Raw genomic sequence first — 14808 nt, 5'->3', positions numbered from 1 at the left:
CCAGCACCACCACCAACAACAAAAGACTTAAGAACACTTAATAATGTAATATCTAAAAAGTGGCAAAATAGCATAATAAAACTATATTTGTAACTGCTGAGCAGTCATAGAGCAATAGAGCTGTCACTATTGGGTTGAATTAACAAGGGAAGTCTTCCTGCAAATAGCAAATTTTACATGGAATTTAGACAAAACAAAGTTTAAGTCATTGCTATGAAACTTATTTGCGACAGAATCTTGAGCAAAATGCCTAATCCTTCCAAATGCCAGTTAACTCTTTAGTAAAATGTAGACAGTACCTGCCTCAAATGTTTTTTTTAAACGTTAACTGAGATGATACATCAAAACCCTTAGCACAATGCTTAGCATGTAATATGTATTCAAGAAGTCTTAGCTATTCTTATTTTTATAAGGAGAGAAATTTGAGTTACTGCAGAAGGGCATTTTTGATATGAAGACCTGAGGTTCTGCATGAATATAGTATGTACGAAAGAGGAAGTACTTGAGCCAGAGAAGAGATTCCATTTAGAAATCCATGAGATGAAGAGGTGGGAGGGGTGGCAAGAGTGTGTGTGTGTGTGGGGGGTGGGATAGGGGAAGCTGCAAAAGAGATGAGTTAAGGCCATACTAAGGAGCTTTGATTTGATATGATGAACAATAGTAGCTACTACATAACAAGGGGACCCCATGAAAACAGCTTTCATGGACTGTTGATTTCTAACCAGTGACTGGTTAATTTAAAGACGGGAAAAACTGGAGGCATGAAAGCTGGTTAGGAATTTGTTGAGATAATCCAGACATAACCAATTTGGTTCTAGACCAGGTTTAGGACTATAACAATGGCAAAGAAAGTATACCAGATTCAGCTGATGGGCCACGCCAGGCTGGATCCATGTCTTGCCTTGATTTCTGGCTGGACTGCCTGTTGTTGCTGAGAGGTTCCAAGGCTCAGTTACAACTGAGCAACCTCCCTCTTGCTGCTTGTGCACACTCACAGGCTGCGGCCTCACTGCACACTATGCTGTGCATCTTTTATCTTCCATTCAGGCACTTCCTTATTGCCATCGATGCTTAAGAAGCTTGTGTACAGCACATATGCATACAAGACCCAGAAGTTCATGGTAATCAACACCTTACGGGAGAAAACTTGAATAATAGGAGCTATCAGGTGAATTCTTTTCCCTTCCTTTCCCTACACAGGCTGTTTAGGGATGCAGATGCTTCACATGGCTCATTTGAAAACATCCTTCCATGTGAAGCAATCAACTTTTCATAAAGTTATGGCCAGCCATGGAAGGCATTCCTTTTTATCTGCGGTCTCTTTTTTTCTGCTTTACTCTCTTTATCCCCACTCTTGCTTCCCTTGGATTGCACTTCTCAATAAAGTATTATCACACAAACTTTTGCTTCAGGCTCTGATTTTTAGAGAAACTGGGCCAAGAGAGAAGAGTAGAATCTAAGAGATGCTAAGGTAGAGGAATGGAAAGAATTTGGTTATACCCTAACTGTGTATGGCAAAGATTAAGGGAAAATTTAAAAACTAGCTCCAAGTTTGTAGATCTGGGGACCTGGGGACGGATGTGTGGTGAAGGTACTCTTCATAGCAGTGATGAAATGGGGAAATTAAGAGTCAACTCTACTGCTCTTTAAGGTATGGGAGGGGCTTGTCTCTATCACAGAAAGATGGTGGGAAAGTCTTTGGTCTCCTGGGTCAGAGTCCTTGCCCTGTATCCTCTTAACACTATTTATTTATTTATTTAAAAAAGGTGACTGGTAAGGGGATCTTAACCCTTGACTTGGTGTTGTCAGCACCACGCTCAGCCAGTGAGCGAACCGGCCATCCCTATATAGGGATCCGAACCCGTGGCCTTGGTGTTATCAGCACCACACTCTCCCAAGTGAGCCATGAGCCAGCCCCTCTCTTAACACTATTTAATGTCTACATTTACAATGGCGTTGGGACAAACTGGGTTTGGTTTTTAATCCATTTTATGGCATGAAGTTTAATAAAAACAAATACAGTCAGGATGAAAGACTTAAGAAATAATCCTCCCGATTTTCATTTTAATATATAGTTTAACAGCAAAAAACCCTAATGAACAGAAATTAGTACCATTAAAAAAAAGGGGGGGGGAAGCAAAGCTGTTTGTCTAAACTGGCCATACTGAGCCCAAAGAACCCTCACGCTCCAAAAACAAAAACAAAAGCAAGGATTGTAGTGTTTGAGAGGAGGTTTCTCTGGAAGGACATTCAAATGTCCTTTTTTCCCCTCAGCCTATCAATCAAGTATTTGTCCCCATTGTGAGTGGACTACATATAAGGTTCTCCACAGGTAGATACTAAAGAAACATTAGGCATCAGCCTTATCCTCTTAGGACATGAAATATAATAGAAGGTTCAGACCACATGAGAATGAAATAAACCAGGATACTTACACAGATCAAGCAAGCCCAGCAGAGACTGAAGTACACAGCTTCTATCCACTCTCAAGTAGCTCAAATTTAATGTGCTAAAAAGTAGAACTCATGTGCTTCCTCTAAGCCTGCTCTTTCTTTTGTGGTCCCTGTTTCCACTGAGGGCATCCAGTTGCCTGTGCCAGAAACCTGGTCATCATTCTTGACCCCTTCTTCTCCCTTCCTCTTCCTCTCTATGATTATTTAAGTGACCAAATACTCCCGGTTTTAACTCTTGAATATTTCTCAAATCTACCTCCAGAGGTGGCAGCCTGTATTGACAGCAGTCTAGGCTAACAGTCTTCTAGCTTAGATCCCCTGGTGAGGAATCTCCTCAGACTCACATTCCTTTTCTAGGTGAGTGAAATACAAATTTCAAACCTAAAAAATAAAGCTGGGAATTCATCTGCACCCTTCCATCTATGGGAAGTTGGCATAGGCCCCTGAAGATTGCTGTGCACGTCAAACCAAATGGGACATAGAAAAGGTGGTTGAGGAAACCCAAGGGACTGTATAAGATGTCAATGCAGCTGTATTTTATTGGACGTTGTTAAGTCCTCCCATGACTTGGTACTGCATGTGCTAGTCTTGGGATAGTCAGCTGCTGGGGCTTTAAGAAGCAGAAAATGGGAGAGATGAGCTTGATTATTCAAATAAAGTAGATTTGCCATGTAGATTATCTGAATAATTGCCTCCTTGTGATCTAGGGCAACCTGACTCCCATACTTCTGGAGCCACAGGAAATCTGAGAGTCATGATCATCTGTGAGAAACTAAATAGAGTGTCTGAGGGGGCAACTGCAGAGTAGGAAATGAAAACAGACTATTCAAAGTGGCACGTGAGTAACGTGTTCATTGTGGCAGGTAAAAATTCAGCCCAGGCTGGAAGTGAGTCAGGGGAGCAAATTTTGGCTGGTCTCTGACAATTTCCTCATTTTATTTTTTGAACTTAGGTTGATTCATAAGTAATTTCATTTAACATCCACTTATCCCAGCATTTCTAACAATTAAATTTCCATTCTCAAGGAAGCAGTCCCTAGTTCCCCTCACCCAATATCAGTTTCCTTTTTATTCTATGTTCACATAGTACCAAGGGACTCAGTCTGTACTGTATTTATTTGCACTTATTTGTATGCTGCTTTGTGAGTGTTTTTAAGCCATTTTTCTATATGTGTGCCATGTTCCCTTAAGTGGATTTATGTTCTTTTAGGTAGTCTCTTCAGTAGTCATTTCCTCCTCTCCTCTCATTTGCATTTTACAACTCTGTTCATTTGTTGCTGTCTCATAAAACCTCCATGTAACTTCTTAATACCTTCATCTACACATTGCCTTCTTTCTGCTATTGACTAAAAGTATGAAAGCAATGCTGCATATGCAGTCGAGATATAGTGCACATGCTATTAGGTTTTTGCTTTGCAGACGATCTGCTTTAAGACAACATGTCAAGGAACTCTTTGCATTTCACAGCCTGGGTTCCTTGTGCATACTCTGTGTTGCTGCCCACTGTGCACAACCAGCTGAGCCTCTCGCACAGAACACCATGGACTTTGCCCTACTCTGCTTGGAAACCACGTTCTCCTTCTGTACTTGGCAAGTGAGCAAGAACTCATGCTTCTAATCCCAGCTTGAATAGTTAAAAACCTAGCTCCTCTCCTAGGCAGTTAGTCACTCATACCATCTGCTAACATAACGCTTTTTACAAACCTTTACTAAGGCCCATGCTCATTTTATTAGTGTTTGTTTTCATGCTGGTCTTCACCAAAATGCATATTTCAAGATTACAGCTTGTTCATCTTTATACCCACATCACCAAATACTGCATCTGCCACACAAAATGTTGGAGAATAAATACGCAATGACTAAGTTCTTGTATGGTGTGTTGATAATTCTCTGTTCTATATTTCCATCCCTACAAGGAGCCTGCCTGGACTAATTATTCCAGCTTTATTCTTCATATGCCTTCTTTGCCTCAAGAATTAGTGTCCAGCTGTTCCTAATCCATCCTTGTCACCATTCCAGCTCCCCCATTAATTGGCAGAGCCAGAATGGGGCGAGGGGTGGTTTAAACAAATCATGTATTCATTTATCAGATATTTATTCCAATATTTATATCATGCCTACCATGTGTCAGCTACTATTTGTTCTAGGTGCTGAGGATACATCAGTTATCTAGATAAAGTCTCTGTTGTCATGATGCTTATATTTTAATCATTTAGTTTGAAGGTCAGGCTGAGAGACATATTGAGAATGGAAAAGTGAGCTTTTTGCCCTCATGGTCTAATAAATTCAATCCAAAGCCACACACAGCTTTGTTTTTCCATTTTTATTTGGTAATTGAGTCCTATCTCCATGTGTCTTTCTGTCATCATGTTTCCCAACAACAAACACCCACAACGATACACACACTTCTCCCTAGCACCCATGTCATGCTGTAGACAGACACACCTGTATGCTCGTGCAATCACTACACTCAACAGTTCTACAGTGTATATGTACTCATAATTATACATTCACTCCAATATCAGACCTCCCAAGATACAAAGTACACCACCTTCTCCTCCAATAATACGTTATCTATTCAGACACATTTTCTAATGCATATGCATGCAGGTGCACACAGAACACACCAGCAGACCTCAGCTTTCCCTCCATTCTCCTTCCTTCTTTCCCTAGCAAGGAATGGATGTAGAAATATGTTCTGTCACGAGCAAAATCTCTTTGAAAACTATCATGTTCTCATAGGCTAAGTTGAGGCTGGAAACCATTTAAAATAGTGCAGTTCTCCTAGGAGGAAAAACGAGTGCTCTCTGCTGGAGAAGGACACTGAAAGAGAGAAACAGTTTATGCAAAAGATGGCCATTCTGTGCAAGGTGCAGTAGTCCTGCCATTCTCCCTACCTTTTAGACATTGCTCCAAATCCTAGATTTTTAGATATCAGTGTGTTGCTCTCCTGTCTCCCAGCAGAACCCTGACCTATAACAGACACAGTGCATCTCATGTGAGGGGAAGGAGAGAGAGAACTAATACGTAAAGACTATCCTCCTTAGGTCAGGACTTTTATATATGTTATTTTATTAAAAGTTTAAAACAATTCATGTGGTAGATAGTACTTAACTTCATTTTGTGAATGAAGAAATCAAGGTTCAAAGACATTAAGTAATAGTGGCTTTAGGATGTGAACTCAAGTCTGACTGACTCCTAGTTTATGGTCTGTCTTTCTTTCCACGTGCTAGGACTGACCCACCAGGAAAGTTTGAGTTTTTAGAGTTCCAGCCACCCCCAACATCACAAGGGTGTTCTGAGTCAGGGGCAAGGGTTATGGATATAGCTTATGTTCATGAAACAAACACATTGGCTTATAATAAAATGGATCTACAACAAGACCCCTTTACACACACATGCATGCAAGCACACACACTCGAGAGGACTTCAAAAAGTTTGTGGAAAAATGGAATTAAAAGATAAAAGTAAAAAATATAAACTTTATTTCTCAGCAAAAGCCCCAGCAAGTTCAAGACACTTTTGTAAAGATGATACCAGCTATTTAGTCCATCCCTAAAGAACTGAGGGTCCTGGGAATTTAGCCACATCAATACAGTCTTTTTTACATTATTAATTGAAGAAAAATGGGTGCCCTTTAAATATTTTTTTAGATTAGGAAACAAAAAGAAGTCAGAAAGAGCCAAATCAGGACTGTAAGGCAGAAGCCTAATGATTTCCAACTGAAACTCTTACAAAATTGCCCTTGTTTGTTGAGAGGAATGAGCAGAAACATTGTCATGGTGGAGAAGGACTCTCTGGTGAAGCTTTCCTAGGGATTTTTCTGCTAAAGCTCTGGCTAACTTTCTCCAAACACTCTCATAATAAGCAGATGTTATCGTCCTTTGGTCCTCCAGAAAGTCAACAAGCAAAATGCCTCAAGCATCCCAAAAAACTGTTGCCATGACTTTGCTCTTAACCGGTCCACTTTTGCTTTGATTGATCACTTCCACCTCTTGGTAGCCATGGCTTTGATTGTGCTTTGTCTTTAGGATTGTACTGGTGAAGCCATGTTTCATCCCCGGTTACAATTCTTCAAAGAAATGGTTCAAGATCTTGATCCCACTTTTTAAAAATTTCCATTGAAACCTCTGCTCTTGCCTGCAGCAGATCTGGGTGTGACTGTTTTGGTACCCATTGAGCAGAAAGTTAGCTCAACTGTGATTTTTCAGTCAGAATTGTGTAAGCTGAACCAGTTGTGATGTCTGTCATGTTGGCTGTTGTTTCTGCTGTTAATTGTTGGTCCTTTTCAATTAGGGTGGGAACAAGATTCATTTTTTCCTCCCAAATTGATGTGGATGTCTGCTGCTGCAGGCTTCATCTTCAATATTATCTCGCCCCTTCTTAAAATGAATTATCCATTTGTAAACTGCTAATTTCTTTGGGGCATTGTTCCCATAAACTATTCATTAAGCATTAATGATGTCACCATTCTTCCACCCAAGCATCACCATTAATTTGATGTTTGTTCTTGCTTCAATTTTAGCAGAGTTCATGTTGTTCTGATAGAGGTTTTCAAACTGATATCTTATCTTCTTGGTGCCTCAAACTAGATCTTTTTCAGACATGATATAACAAGTTAGTACAAGTTTATTTTAGTACAAAAATATTTTGCGATCCATGCATAGTTTTTTCGTAATTTGCATTTTTCCATGAACTTTTTGAAGACCCCTTGTATACATATGTGTATACTATGTATTACATATACATGTAGTATACACATATATTGTACATATATATGTTGTGTACACACATACACATATATACACACATATATTGTGCGTATATATGTTGTGTACACACATACACATGCATATGTACACACATTTATTGGTAGCTGGTAAAACACTTTCACAGAGATTCTAATGATAACATACCTTTGTGGTGTTGTGGTTTACAGTTTCCAAATGTTTTTTCATACATTGAACCCCTTTGATCTTCACACCAAATCCTCAGAAGGATGTAGTCCATACCGATTTTATATTTAAGAAAACTGAGAGTGAGCAAAAATAAAAAAGAGATCCATATTTACTGCAGAAATTATTTTAGCACACATGCCCCCCCCAATACCTACTAGGGTCAGTCATGGCACTATTCATTTTCTCACATATCAGTTCTGTGAAATATTACTGTTTTACCCATTTTACAGATGACGAAATATTTGAAGTATGTGATGAAACATTTCATTTAGCACTATTTTCTAACAAGCTCAACTAACTGACATCGAGGTCATACTGGATGGGCAAGTATTAATAAAGGCTGCTCTAAAAACTACAAAAGAAGGGAGTCATTTATCTCAGGAAATCTTGTCCTCTCAGTCGCTGCTTCTGCAGCTTCATTCTATTATCTTGTAGCATTATTTCCTCAGAAAGAATGAAGCACAACTGCACGCTATATTCTGAATAATCACTTTCAGAGATTTGAAGCCCATTATGCTATTGAAGACACTAATCTCCCAGCTCCCATCATTTCATATTAGAGTGGACTTAACGGTTAAGTTCCTCAGTAGAGGCTCAAAGCTATAATGTAAGAAAGACCACTCTTTTTCATCTTCTGGACCCCTGAAGACATATTTCGCACAGGTCAAATAACCTTGCAAAAGCTACTGGCCTGCCCACCAATGGTGAGTGTAGATTTGTACAGGCAGCCAGGGCAGACAGAAGGCTTGTGACCTGGTTTTCACCATCCCATACGACATGCCTTCCTGTCTTTCCCATCCTAGCCTTCTTCCCCAGACTTAGAATCCTTTCCTTGCTTCTCTCCGCAGATCTAAGTTCACTCCTTTTTCATCACCCTTTCCTGCCACTCCTTCCAAAACACACATACAGAGACACACACATGGAATCTTGCACATGCCCCTTCATTTAAACCCTTTGTTCTCTGACTTGGTTTTTCTCTAGTTAGTTTCTTCACGTCTTTCCAGCACATCTCTGGAGCTCAGTCAAGTGCATCTTGGTTCTGTCCTCGTCTCTCTTTGCCTTGGTTTCTGCTTTGGAAGTGCTGTCCCACTTCTCCCGTGGGACTGGACTCTCCCTGGTGGAACGGGCTCTATCTCCTCCTTCCCTTATTCCATGATTTTTCTCTTACTCTGTGAACACAAGGCAGTCATCTCAGAAGTGGCTAACTTACACATCACTGATGATCCTCCAAGTCAGTTAATTATTTCTTAAATTCCTATTTAAGGTCTTGCCTTAATTTTGAATATGAATTCAGCATTTGTCAACAATAGTTTTTCCTGCTTATGACATTAGCTCAGGATGACAGGGAAAGTGTGAGAGAGAAAAAAATATATAATTCTGGGGATGAACACAATTTCTCAAGCCAATTAACTGAGACAGTTCACATGTTTATCATGTTTAAACTATTGGGTGATTAATTTAGGGAATTTTATAGACAGTTTAATACTTGCCAGCATAGGGAATAAGCCAGTTTATATAAAAGAGAGAAAGAACCCTGAGATATATCCACCTCTCATGATCAGTACGACAAATAAAAGATTGGGACATTAGAAATGTTTCCTTAAATTATATAGTTCAGAATGAGGGTACAAATAGTCAGCTCTTTAATACTGGCATGTATATTATCTTTGGGAAATTTAAAGTACTAACTTGACTGTTCCTTGCCCTTCAGCATATATCTTGGCTACCCTCCGCTAGTTATTCCCAGGTTGGCATTGCAAACCCTTTCCGACGAATGCTTACGTAAATCATAGCTAAGGTAACTCCTTGGGCAAAATCAAATTTAAAAATTCATCTTATAATCTCTAATATTTTATTGTCCACTTTCGTTTCATTAGCACAGGATCAATAGTTGCCTCAGATTAAACCAAGACTATTTATTGAGTGCCTGGGACAGGTATGGTAAGAGTGCAAAGGTGAGATCAGTTCAAGACCATAAGAGAAATAAATTGTGTTACCTGAAGTGAACGTGGCTGTCTGGACCATCCCCAAACCTTCTCTTTTGCTACCTAAAATGCCCATTCTGTCCCACACCTTCTCTGACGTGTAGCTGATTCATTCTTTTTGACCTCGCCTTTCCTGTTCTCTGCTTTTCCCACCTTGGCCTTTTCAGGAGTGCTACACATACATACATACACTGAGAAAAAGCTCCCTCCCTCCTTCCCTTCCTTTCCCCCTCTCTTTTGGTCACTACATGCGTATGTATAGTGCTAAAAGTACTTGCAGACTTTGTCATGCAATTGGTGATTTTGATGGGGGATAAGGTAGGGAAGTGCTTTCCTGATAGGGCCACTTGGGTCAGGTAGCACAACATAGAAATACCACCAGCTAGCTCTCTCTGTGTGCCTTTGCCACTGTTATTTTTTTTCTATGTAATCTTTCATTTATTCAACAAGTATCTACTAGGTATCTACTACGTGCCAAGAATTATGCTATCCCTGTGGTTCAATAGGGACATGATATTGCTGTTTCCTTCTGATCACCAGATATTTAAAAATCCTAATGAAGAAAGCTATATTAGGAAAACAGCTATAAGAGGAAGCTGATTTTTTTTTCTTATCCCTGGAGGCTTTTATTATTTAAGTGGGGTGGGGGAGGGAAGGGAGATGATGATAAGAGAACCAATATCACTAGTCAGAGAGTCCTTCCTCACATTAGCTCCTGACCTGGATGGCAGGGCAGTGGGTGGGAGGTGGGGGGGGGGATGCCTGAAGTCATAGCGCCTCCCCATAACTTCTCACTCTTATTTTCTTGCCCCAGGGCACCCCCCAACCAAGAGGGAGTCTGTCACTGTAATTAAGTAGTCTGTAATCAACAAAGTCCCATTAAGAAATAATGAGACTAGTAATGCAGTGGGTACCATTGGTGGGGGATTAGTGAAACTCATGTGGTTTCCTACAACTCCCCCACTTTCTGAGGAAGTGGGGGTGGAAAAACTGTTGACTCAGCACTCTTAGCATTAATCCCTGCACTCTCCGTCATATTCCCGAATTCAACTCCTTGCTGAAGTTGTATGTGGTGAATGGAATTTGACTCCTGAGCTTTGGTAAAGGGGTGTATGTGAGCACCTTGCTGGCACAGTTATACCGTAGTCATCTCTGTATTCCCAGTGCCTAGCACATCACAAGTGCCCAATAAATGTTCTGTGAATGCTGGGAAAGTGGGTTGGAAGCACAAATTGAGGATAGAGACAAAATATTCTGCCTTCTTGCCCAAGACTTTCTCACATTGATTGTGGCTCCATTAGCATCTAGGTAAATATGATTGGCTGAAGGGACTCTTGGTACTAAGGACTACAGGCTCTTTTCATAGTCCTCCCGTGTTGAATCCTGCCTTCATTGTAATTACCTGTGTATGAGGGCATAAGTTCTTGGAGGACAATGATGGTTTTACAGTTTTATATTTCACAGAGTGTTGAGTGTTCCCTAACCTCAGTAAAGTTCTAATGCTAAACTCACAGCAGTAAGGATTGAGGCTAGACATATGAAAAAATTGCCATGCCAAAAAATCAATGACGAGGTCCCCAAAATATCCTTTTCTGTTAATTTAACTGAGTCCAGTAAAACAATGAAAGCTAAATTGAGAAGGGACTAATCAATCTGGAGTTTCACGAAACATGATGTTCGATGCCAGGGGAGCTCACTCTGTATTAAGGTGTAGTTCATCCACTTTCTTAAAGTGAATTCGTGGAAACTGAAGAGTCTTATATGTAAAAGTAGGAGAATGACCTCTCAAAGTGCATTTCAGCCCAAGGCTCCTGGCAGCTTATGCAACTTTAGTATCTCCCAAGCGTGTAGGTTTGATTGTCTTCCTTGGCCCTGGAATTAGAGATGGGTGGGCTAATCAGGGAACTGAAGGGTAGAAGTTCATATAATTCATTTCTTTACTTTAACAACACTGCCTCTAAGTTGTACAACCTCTTCTCAAGCAAAGAGAGAGTCCATGACTTCTTTCAAGGTAGAAAGTTCTTCTGAAGAGGGAGGCAAGATTGTGGGGGAGGGGTACCTACTGCAAGTCACATAGATTTGGGTTTCAATCCAGGAGAGTTTCAATTCACTCTCCAGCTCACTTGGACAAGTTACTTAATCTTATCTCTGAAGTGACGGTAACAACATCTGCTATACAAATTTATGAAGATTAAAAGAAAAGGAGATATATAAAGAACCTCCTAGCACTGGCTCACAGTGAGTGCTCAGATGTTGGTTAACAGTAGAACTAAATCTAGCTTTGATTCCTCCTTTCCCAGGACGTGCTGAATAATTTTGCCTGGGTTTATGTGAACTTTGTGATTGTTCTCATGTGTCTTCATTTGTTTTGTTTCCCCAGTTAGACTGTAAGCTCCTCTAACCAGGGCCGGATATTCTTTGACATTAATCTTTGATATTATTGAATTCCACAGAAGTCTTTAGTGCAGGATCCATGGCTCAGGTATTGAATAATTATTATTGGTCTGCCTGACATTTCAAGTTCATGAAACGTATTATTTGATCTTCTATGTCAGGGGAGCTTGCTCTGTATTAAGATATAGTTCATCCATTTTACTTTGGGTTTTTTTTTTTTCACTTTTCTTATTTTGAAGAAAACAGACTTTATTGCCTATCAACTAAAATAAGCAGTCAAACGTGTATTTTTCTACATTTGTTGAGAGCTTATCAATGTCAAATAAAATACTAATTTTCATCATTTTATTCTGTTCATCTGTTTTATTGACCAATTCTTTATTTTTCCTTCAAAAATGTTGCGTGCCATACTTGTGGCAACGAAGTATTTTTATTTTTATTTTTTTATTTTTTAAATTTTATTTTGTTGATATACATTGTGGCTGATTATTGCTCCCCATCACCAAAACCTCCCTCCCTTCTCCCCCCCTCCCCCTTCTCCCCCCCAACAATGTCCTTTCTGTTTGCTTGTCATATCAACTTCAAGTAATTGTGGTTGTTATATCTCCCCCCCCCTCCCCCCCCCCCCCCCCCCCGGTTTTGTGTGTGTGTGTGTGTGAATTTATATATTAATTTTTAGCTCCCACCAATAAGTGAAAACATGTGGTATTTCTCTTTCTGTGCCTGAAAATAACTGGGGGGGTTTTTTGTGTGTGTTTTTCGTGACCTGCACTCAGCCAGTGAGTGCACCGGCCATTCCCGTATAGGATCCGAACCCGCGGCGGGAGCGTCGCCGCGCTCCCAGCGCCGCACTCTCCCGAGTGCGCCACGGGCTCGGCCCTGGCAACGAAGTATTTTTAAACACCATAGCTAATGGACCTGAATGTTCATCCACAGCTACCTATATGCTCATTAAATGCAGTGGAATTCCTAGCAGTTTTTTCTTAGCTATCTTCTACTTCAAGTTTTTTGAAAACATTTGTCATGACAAGCTTTATACATCTTCAAAACACATAGCCTTTGATGCACCTTGAAGAGCCCAACTACGGGCCTGCAGGCTTTTCCACTGCCATGCCAGCATGGCTGACTGCGCCTGGCATGGCTTCCTCCCTTGGTGGCCACGTGGAAAAGCTCATCCACTATTCTTAAGTGCATCCAGTGGAGTCTAAAAAGCCTTATATGTGGTTCGAAGAAAACGGTAGATCAGGAACATCAGTGCACACTGCAGGTGGTAGGGGAGAAGAGAGAAGCTGCAAGGGAAGAGTAGGAATGGATGAGAAAATTGGACCTGTTTTTCTTGGCTGAATCCATACACTGAACAGAGTCTTCTCTTCTAGGCTAAGGGTATAAACTGCAAATTTGAGCACATGAGCCCCTGGCCTGAAATCACATCTTCAAAGTGAGCCTGGTGCCAGGGGTTATCTTCATAATCTCTTTTCCTTCGCAAAACAAGAGTTCTCTTTTCCCTTGTTTCTTCTAATGATGAGAATATAATCCTGGCAGGAGTTCACCATTTCCCCAATATTATTGGTTTATTTTTTGCCATTATCTGTGTGTGTTATCCATTTTTGAAATCATTTACAGCAATGTTTTATCTTGGCCCAGCTTGCTCCTGGTACTCTGCATCCTTGGGCATGGCCATCTTCTTACTCTATCATTTGGTGAGAGCTAGAATGAAACAAACCTCTCCAAATATCCATTCCTTTCAGAGAAATCCTTCATGCTAGGTCGGAACCCTCAGAGAGCACCTTCTCATGCTGTATCAGAAATCTCCTGTTTTGGCTATCAGTGTCATAGTTTGCTACCAAATAGTGAGTCAACAGAGAACCCTCCCTAAAACAGTGAAAGGCCTTGGAAGCCTTTGGTTTAAAGGATGTGAGATTAATTCCTGAGAATTTATGAGGTATAGATGTCTCTCCCAACCCTCACCCTTCTTGCCTCATGATGTCTTAGCATTTGTACGTTTGAGACACAACCAAAGAATATTTAACAATACTGCTCACCTTCACCTGGAAGCAAACTTGGCTGATTCCGTGACATGTCCTGCAAGGGAATAGGTTGATTTGGACAGTGGACGGCAGAAAGCCTTTGCTATTCAGGATACGGGAATGGGGGAAATGGAGCCAGAAAATGCTTTATAGGGCAGTGAGAGAAGAAATGGAAGAATATCCAAGGTATAGCTGACTTGCCTAAAAGAAGGATATACTTAAAAGACCCCAAAGACTGAGGTTTTTGTAACATGAGTGATGAGTATTAAAGGTAAAAGATCCCTGCTTTCCAACAGGGATATTCTTAAACCTACCAAGCAAAGGAGAATCCACATCATCTTTCGTGGTGGGGAGCTCTTGTGAAGTCTGACCTTAATCGCTCCAATGCTATTTTATTTGCCTGTGTTAATGTGTTGCTTCATAAATTGTTCGTAGTTTATTTATATTGCATATATTTTGCCATTACAGGTCAACTCCTCCTGGTCAGGACCTGACTCTACAGGATGGTTTTTTCATCCCCTTCCTCAGAGGTGCCCACGTCAAGATCATACTAAAGAAGAAGCTCAAGAGCAATTATTAACCAACCACAGGTGGAAGCCCAGAAAATACAACAATCAACATCCTGTACCAGAGGGCTTTGCTGCAGACTAAGATGTAATCCTGCCATTTTCTTATCATAAGACAAGTCAAGTCTGAAGGGGTCTGTGTGTAATTTTGAAGGGAAAGAACAGACAGACTGCAGAACTCAGTTCCCACTTTGCCTTGTGTCTGGTCCTGTGAAAGGGGAAAAGAAGTGAACTCTCCTACAAGATGGCTGAGCAGGCAATAGAGGAAGAGCTTTAAGATTTGTACTAAAAAGAGGCTGATTGGAGCCTTCGCTGGAGCAGCTCAACTATCCTAGTTTTAGCCTGTTCCTATTCCTTGCCATTCCCACCTGTAATGCTGTTTTGGCAAGAACTCCACATTGACTGTTCTCAAAGTACTTTGTAGAC

The 14808-nt window shown here is 40.6% G+C and overlaps 1 protein-coding gene across 1 annotated transcript in view; it reads right to left on the bottom strand.

The window, feature by feature from the left end:
* The window catches only part of LOC134360671 (uncharacterized), a 95467-nt gene that overhangs the window by 24310 nt on the left and 56349 nt on the right, over positions 1–14808 (bottom strand). Inside the window, exon 3 of the mRNA XM_063075337.1 lies at positions 7369–7484. The gene's annotated coding sequence lies outside the window, so the exon portion shown is untranslated. The remainder of the gene's footprint in view (positions 1–7368; positions 7485–14808) is intronic.

Source organism: Cynocephalus volans, chromosome 12 (genome assembly GCF_027409185.1).
Source record: "Cynocephalus volans isolate mCynVol1 chromosome 12, mCynVol1.pri, whole genome shotgun sequence".
In the NCBI taxonomy this organism is placed as follows: Eukaryota; Metazoa; Chordata; class Mammalia; order Dermoptera; family Cynocephalidae; genus Cynocephalus; species Cynocephalus volans.
The sequence above is the reverse complement of the archived record's forward strand: the minus strand, read 5'-3'. Positions and strand labels throughout refer to the sequence as shown.